An 8,579-nucleotide genomic window follows, 5' to 3' on the forward strand; every position below is an offset into this window, starting at 1 on the left:
TGGTATTATATATAAAATAACAATATATGTAGTTATTTTACATTTACTTGTACTTAGCTTGTGTTTATAATATTCTTGCATATTAAAATGTTTTAAATTTCCTATATAGGCAAGTGTGAAAGTGCTAGTATTACTAGCGTTTATATTTCTTCATTTCTTAACCTAAAAGTGCCGTTTAGGCGATATGCCCAAAACAATAGAGACTGGACGTTTTAATTATGGAGTCATCAGGTGACCCAGAACCAATAGACTTTCCTCTTAAGAAATCCACGCCCAGAAAGATCGTCATAAAACCAACAGGACAGCAGGATCCAACATGTGATCTGAGGAAGCCAATCTGGCGAAACGCGTCATCACGCACGACGTCACCACGTGATCGCTCCGGAACCCGGAAGTATTGACTCGAGGTGGTAATATCTATCAACCGGCGGATACAAACAGCACATATCGTGACCGCTGGACGAGGAGAATCATTTGGACTGGTGACTTAGAAGATTTTTATACATTTTATCACTTTGTGTGAATTACTTTTTTACAATTCTTTTCAAATAAAGTGCTTCAGAAGGATTTGTCTGCTGTCCTGAATACTAAAGGTCTCTGAGTCCTGAGATAAGAGGACTTCTGCCATCATAGTTAGAGCAGACTTTTACTGCTCTACTTTTGTAAGTGTGAATATTTCCCCTTACATATACTTTGAGTTTTAAAGACATATTACCCTATGATCTCTGTCTTTTTGTGTTTGTTTTACATATTTGCATAGCCCTGAGGGGTGATCCACGCCAGTGGCGTTAAAATTGTGAGTGTGGATTTGCTACCCCATTTTTCTTCACGTGTTGCACATTGCACATGCACTTTCAACAATAATATTAAGAATTATTATTGTATTGTACACTATTAAGTTATTTAAAGTCATAGCGCACCTTATTTTTCTTGCAATCAGCACCCGGGGCAAGGCAAGTAATTTGCGCCCCCTAACCCGTGGATTTTAGCATAGTGCGTGGAGAGAGTGCCGTTTGTGCGTGGAGAGAGTGCCGTTTGTGCGTGGAGGGGTGCTGTGTGCGTGGAGGGGTGCTGTGTGCGTGGGGGGTTCTGTGTGTGTGGGGGGTTCTGTGTGTGTGGGGGGGTTCTGTGTGTGGGGGGGGTTCTGTGTGTGGAGGGGTTCTGTGTGTGTGTGGGGGTGCTGTTGGTGAGGGGGAGGAGTGTAGTGTGTGTATGGGGGGGGGGGGGTTAAAGCATTGATATATTTATATTAAAAAAAAAAAAAAATAATAACTTTTGTATTACTCCCCTCCCCCCTTACCTTTGGTCAGGGCCCAGGGGAGAGGGGGAACAGCTTCAATTCAATCCCTGGTGGTCCAGTGGTGGCGCGTGCTGTTCAGCCTGCAGCTCCTCTGGCTGCAGGCTGACTTCGCTCTCCTCCCGCGAGAACAGCAGGCAGGTCGGAGCGTTGCCATGGTAATGCACGGCAACGCTCCAACCTGCCTGCTCGCGGGAGGAGCATTCTCGGCTCGCTTACTGCTTCCTGTTACACCGGGTAGGGGATCAGAAGCTCCCCTACCCGGTCTGCCTGCTCGGCCACGCTACATTCTGTGACCGGCAGGAGGGGAGCGCTTCCCCTCCTGCCGGTCACCCTGTAATTGCTGCCGGGGCTGGTGCACACTAGGCGGCCGCGCACCGGCCCCCTAGTGTGCCGGCCCACCGGGAAATTTCCTGGTGTCCCGGTGGGCCAGTCCGTGCCCCCCCAGATGTTGCGCCCGGTGCGGCCGGCCCCCCCTGCACCCCCCACGCTACGCCTCTGCTGCTCGGCAATAAACAGCCAGGCATGCTCAGAAAGTGGCCCCTTGCTTACCGATAACTACCTAAGAACACCAGGTTGCAAATAAGAGTCCCGGAACTTCAGTATGGTGGCCACTGGTGCCAATAAATTTCCCAGGTGCTCCAGGAAAGTGGTCCCTGCTTGTCAAAAGAAATCCAGGCTCTACTGTCAAGATGCCAATGCTACCAATATTATAATTATTAGCTTTTATATAGCGCCAACATATTCTGCAGTGCTGTACAATTATAAAAGGTGATATTTAACAATTAATTGATACACAATGTAACAGAGGTGAAGAAGGCCCTGGTCAATAAGCTTGCAATCTATGCACACCCCAGTAACGTGATCCATGGTCGCATTTCACTTTCCCTGATCATGAAATGGTTAGTGCCACCATTGCTACTGACCTGGAAACATTTCAATACTTTTAGATATTTTCGAAGTCTTTTTATTGTCTTGTTATGGAAGGCTGGGAAGAAATGCAATGACTGGAACTCTACAATAATTTTTTATTATTGTTTATTAAGTAACATAAATATTTCCAACCGATATTTTCTTTTCAAGCGATAATTGTATTTTTTCTGTATTTCTTTAATTGTCTTTCTTTGCCCTAGATATCCAGGGTGTGTGTGGGTGATCAACACGTACATGTATGTACATAGCATTAAACAGCCGTTTTTTAATCAGGATTGTTCTTTCCTCGTAACGAGTCTAGTACATGTTATAACTGAAACTAATCATTTTACAGTGAAATAATACAGTCAGAAGCCTTCACCCGGAGCCGGAGGCATTCATTCTGGACTGTCATATTATAATTACTCAGCTAGAATCTGATAGATATTGATACAAGCATTGTATAATTCACTGGGAGACTCTCCCTAACTGCTGGCCTCCTAACAAGGGATTCCTCTATCACACAGGCATATTCACCATCCAGGAATATTTTATTTAGTTTTTCACAAGTAGTTTTATTCATAGAAGACTTTCCTGGCCAACATGGCAGAATCACTAATGGGTTGAATGCCCCCTGAGCAGTCAGGACAGGACGTATCAATTAATAAATCCTAATACATCCCCTCCTTCTGAAGACGACCTTTTTCCCCCTCTCCTCCAGCAGTTAGGAAAGAGCCTGCTTTAACTTCCTAAATTGTATTCGATGATCATCTGGCCAATATTTTGAAGGTTCGACCAGGGTTCGGTCTCTTGTCCCGGCCGGACCCAGTAAACAGCAGCTATACATTGTGACTCCCAGGGTGTACCCCTTATAGTGACCGGGGGTCTGACCTCTCCTGGGGGAGATGACAATGGTACTTGGTTTGCATAAGGAGGCCTCTAGTAAACCCCTTAAGGACCAAACTTCTGGAATAAAAGGGAATCATGACATGTCACACATGTCATGTGTCCTTAAGGGGTTAAGCAGATTAGACGGTTAGTTTGTAACACAGGCCAGCAGTAGCTAATCTGCTTCTATACCGGCGATTTAATGTTGGGTTTCACACCTCAGGTATGTGGATCAATAGTTTCTATTACTGATTAGTAGTGATGTCGCGAACATAAAATTTTCGGTTCGCGAACGGCGAACGCGAACTTCCGCAAACGTTCGCGAACCGGCGAACCGGTCGAACCGCCATAGACTTCAATGGGCAGGCGAATTTTAAAACCCACAGGGACTCTTTCTGGCCACAATAGTGATGGAAAAGTTGTTTCAAGGGGACTAACACCTGGACTGTGGCATGCCGGAGGGGGATCCATGGCAAAACTCCCATGGAAAATTACACAGTTGATGCAGAGTCTGGTTTTAATCCATAAAGGGCATAAATCACCTAACATTCCTAAATCACAATGGATATGGATTGACATCTGACATATGACATATTGACACCTTGACATATGGATTGACACCTGTCCTCAGAGACATTGATACACACTGACACAGAGCAGAATAGGGACTGTTCCCCCTACATAGGGTCACTTGGCAGATATGGATTGACACCTGTCCTCAGGGACCCTGATACACACTGACACAGAGCAGAATAGGGACTGTTCCCCCTACATAGGGTCACTTGGCAGATATGGACTGACACCTGTCCTCAGAGACCCTGATACACACTGACACAGAGCAGAATAGGGACTGTTCCCCCTACATAGGGTCACTTGGCAGATATGGATTGACACCTGTCCTCAGGGACCCTGATACACACTGACACAGAGCAGAATAGGGACTGTTCCCCCTACATAGGGTCACTTGGCAGATATGGATTGACACCTGTCCACAGAGACCCTGATACACACTGACACAGAGCAGAATAGGGACTGTTCCCCCTACATAGGGTCACTTGGCAGATATGGACTGAAACCTTTCCCAAGGATCCCTGATACACACTGACACAGAGCAGAATAGGGACTGTTCCCCCTACATAGGGTCACTTGGCAGATATGGATTGACACCTATCCTAAGGATCCCTGATACACACTGACACAGAGCAGAATAGGGACTGTTCCCCCTACATAGTGTCACTTGGCAGATATGGATTGACACCTGTCCTCAGGGACCCTGATACACACGGACACAGAGCAGAATAGGGACTGTTCCCCCTACATAGGGTCACTTGGCAGATATGGATTGACAGCTAACCTAAGGATCCCTGATACACACTGACACAGAGCAGAATAGGGACTGTTCCCCCTACATAGGGTCACTTGGCAGATATGGATTGACACCTGTCCTCAGGGACCCTGAAACACACTGACACAGAGCAGAATAGGGACTGTTCACCCTACATAGGGTCACTTGGCAGATATGGATTGACACCTGTCCTCAGGGACCCTGATACACACTGACACAGAGCAGAATAGGGACTGTTCCTCCTACATAAGGTCACCATTTCTAGCCCAAGGCAGCTCATCTCATCAGGCCTTTTTTATTCGAATGTATCGCCCACTGTCAGTCCGTTCGGGATCCATCCCTCATTCATCTTAATAAAGGTGAGGTAATCTAGACTTTTTTGACCTAGGCGACTTCTCTTCTCAGTGACAATACCTCCTGCTGCACTGAAGGTCCTTTCTGACAGGACACTTGAAGCGGGGCAGGCCAGAAGTTCTATCGCAAATTGGGATAGCTCAGGCCACAGGTCAAGCCTGCATACCCAGTAGTCAAAGGGTTCATCGCTCCTCAGAGTGTCGATATCTGCAGTTAAGGCGAGGTAGTCTGCTACCTGTCGGTCGAGTCGTTCTCTGAGGGTGGATCCCGAAGGGCTGTGGCGATGCGTAGGACTTAAAAAGCTCTGCATGTCCTCCATCAACAACACGTCTTTAAAGCGTCCTGTCCTTGCCGGCATGGTCGTGGGAGGAAGAGGATTACTTTCACCTCTTCCCCAGTTAGATTCCCGTTGTGCTGTGACATCACCCTTATACGCTGTGCAAAGCATACTTTTTAATTTATTTTGCAAATGCTGCATCCTTTCCGACTTGTTGTAATTTGGTAACATTTCAGCCACTTTCTGCTTATACCGGGGGTCTAGTAGCGTGGACACCCAGTACAGGTCGTTCTCCTTCAGCCTTTTTATACGAGGGTCCCTCAACAGGCACGACAGCATGAAAGACCCCATTTGCACAAGGTTAGATGCCGAGCTACTCATTTCCCGTTCCTCCTCCTCAGTGATCTCAATGAAGGTATGTTCTTCCCCCCAGCCACGTACAACACCACGGGTACCAGATAGGTGACAACGAGCACCCTGGGATGCCTGTTGTGGTTGGTCTTCCTCCTCCTCCTCAAAGCCACATTCCTCCTCTGACTCCTCTTCCTCACAATCCTCTTCCAGCGTTGCCACAGGTCCAGCAAGCGATGCTGATAAGGCTGTTTCTGGTGGTGATGGTGACCACAACTCTTCCTTTTCCTCTTCACGCTCATCTACGGCCTGATCCAGCACTCTTCGTAGGGCACGCTCCAGGAAGAAAACAAATGGTATGATGTCGCTGATGGTGCCATCGGTGCGACTGACTAGGTTTGTCACCTCCTCAAAAGGACGCATGAGCCTACAGGCATTGCGCATGAGCGTCCAGTAACGTTGCAAAAAAATTCCCAGCTCCCCAGAGGCTGTCCTAGCACCCCGGTCATACAAATATTCATTAACGGCTTTTTCTTGTTGGAGCAGGCAGTCGAACATTAGGAGTGTTGAATTCCAACGTGTCGGGCTGTCGCAAATCAAGCGCCTCACTGGCATGTTGTTTCGCTGCTGGAAATCTGCAAAGTGCGCCATGGCCGTGTAGGAACGCCTGAAATGGCCACACACCTTCCTGGCCTGCTTCAGGACGTCCTGTAAGCCTGTGTACTTATGCAAAAAGCGTTGTACGATCAGATTACACACATGTGCCGTGCACGGCACATGTGTCAACTTGCCCAACTTCAATGCCACCAACAAATTTGTTCCGTTGTCACAAACCACTTTGCCGATATCCAGTTGCTGCGGAGTCAGCCACTTTTCCACCTGTGCGTTCAGGGCGGACAGGAGTGCTTGTCCGGTGTGACTCTCTGCTTTCAAGCAAGTCAAACCCAAGACGGCGTGACACTGCCGTATCCGGGATGTGGAATAGTACCTGGGGAGCTGGGGGGGTGCCGTTGATGTGGAGCAAGACTCAGCAGCAGAAGAGGACTCAGCCGAGGAGGTTATGGAAGAGGATGGAGTAGGAGGAGTAGAGGAGGTGGCAGCAGGCCTGCCTGCAAGTCATGGCGGTGTCACCAACTCCTCTGCAGAGCCACGCATTCCACGCTTGGCAGCCATCAGCAGGTTTACCCAATGCGCAGTGTAGGTGATATACCTGCCCTGACCATGCTTTGCAGACCAGGTATCAGTGGTCAGATGGACCCTTGCCCCAACACTGTGTGCCAGACATGCCATTACTTCCTTTTGCACAATCGAGTAAAGGCTCCCTGGCTCCCTCCCTGGGCTCTGTGCGCCCCAACTCTCCTCCTCGGGCAGGATCTGCAGCCCAGGCCCGAGTCTTCAACTGGGCCGCGCGCCTGGACCATGTGGTCCTTCCTGGATGTGATGGGGGGGGCGGAAGCTCGGCAATCAACCCGGGCGGCATCCCTCCCCTCTTGGCCGGCAGTGGTGAGTAGGGCCCCCTGTGACTGTTGGAGCGTTGGGTTTCGGCGGATATGTCGCCCTCCTGGGTGTCCTTGCGCGTGTCCAGTTTAGTTTTCTGGTTAAGTCCCAGGGTTTGGTGGCTGTCACCACGGAGTTTTTTGTATGGCATGCGGTGTAGGGCCCGTGCAGGGGTCGGTTTCTGTGCATCCAAAGAGGCCGGTTTTGGGGGCCTATGGGCACAATTGTGCCAGGTGCTCCCAGAAGTATGCCTCGTCATTTCTTTATTTCTTTGGGGCCATGTGAATTGGGGTATTGGTGGGTCCGAACTGGTCAGCCGGTAGGGGAGGATTCTTTTTGCGGATGTCCGGGATGGTCAGGACCTTGTGTCCTTCAAGACTTGTCCATACAAGACCGACATCCTTTGCAAGGGTAGGTGGGTCCCGCTGGCAGCGGTCCCAGTATTGGACGCCTGTCTGGCCCGTACCTGGCTGGCCCGATCATGGTATACGAGGAGGGGAACGTCCTCTCCCTTTTTTCAATTTTTTTGGCGGTTGTTCTTTCCGCATTGGCGCTGCGACGAAGGCCTCTTGGCTGGGTATGCTGAATCGGGATGTGTGGAGGATAGGAAGGTGGGACTCTAGGAGATTTGTTCCGGTGTGCGGGATGCTGGTTTGCTCCGTTTGTTTTTCCTTCTCGGGGCACTTGATTGAGCACTTGACGGTGGAGGTTCGGTGGTTCAGCGCCGGGGGGACATGAAGTGGGTCTGGCTTCTCCCTGAAGTGGTCAGGTTCTCTCGCTTGCGGGGGGGTGTCATTGGTTCTGGTCATTCCCCCTGGGGGAGTACTGACCTGGGGACGGTGCCGCTGGGAGACTTGGTGGACATAGGGAAGCGGGACTTGTCCCAGATCCTTATGTCATTTCCGGGTTTTTTTTGCATGGTGTGGTCGGAGGTTGTGGCGAGGAACTATTTGCGGCAAGCACACATCTGGAGTGCGTTGGAGCGCTGCCGCGAAGGGTTCAACCGTTTCGCGGTTCGTTATAGGGGTTTTGAGGGAAGCCCATTTCATCAGGTGTTGAGAAGGAGGTGACTGATTTGTTGCGGCCGGATGGGGTTCATTTGACTGAGGTCTGGCTCAACCATTTTAAACTGGCCATTCGAGAGACGGTGGAACAGGCCATGGTTGGTTTGTTTGGGGGATTTTAGGCTTAAAACAGCGGGGTTGTGGCGGGGGTGTGTCCTTGCCAAATAAGGGATGGTTTGGTAGATTAGATGAAAAAGGGGGATAATGGCTGGGTCTCATCCTCCCCCTGTCTCTTATGGTGAACCTGGAGGAGGTACCAGGTTGGACGTGTCCCCACTGGGTTGTAAGTCGACCTGTGGGGAGCATTATGGTTGGGCCCCACCGAGTTTGTGGGGAGCCCTGAAAAGGAAGATGTTTTTATTATGCCGAGGGGGAGAGGTGAGAGCCTTGGGGAAGTTAGATTGGCAAGGACGGTTTCTTTGGTTACTGTATGACTATATGCAAATTGTTTATGTTAATTTATGATATTTATTATTTCGTTATATGTTAAAGGAGTTGTACAGTATTTGGTTGTGTTAATAAATGCTGTGGTCTGTTTTCTCCAGGAAGTTGTCTGACGTTATTTGAAGGGGTAAGTTATGGTTTTATGGGGGA

The sequence above is a fragment of the Pelobates fuscus genome, chromosome 7, assembly GCF_036172605.1.
Source record: "Pelobates fuscus isolate aPelFus1 chromosome 7, aPelFus1.pri, whole genome shotgun sequence".
Taxonomy (NCBI): domain Eukaryota; kingdom Metazoa; phylum Chordata; class Amphibia; order Anura; family Pelobatidae; genus Pelobates; species Pelobates fuscus.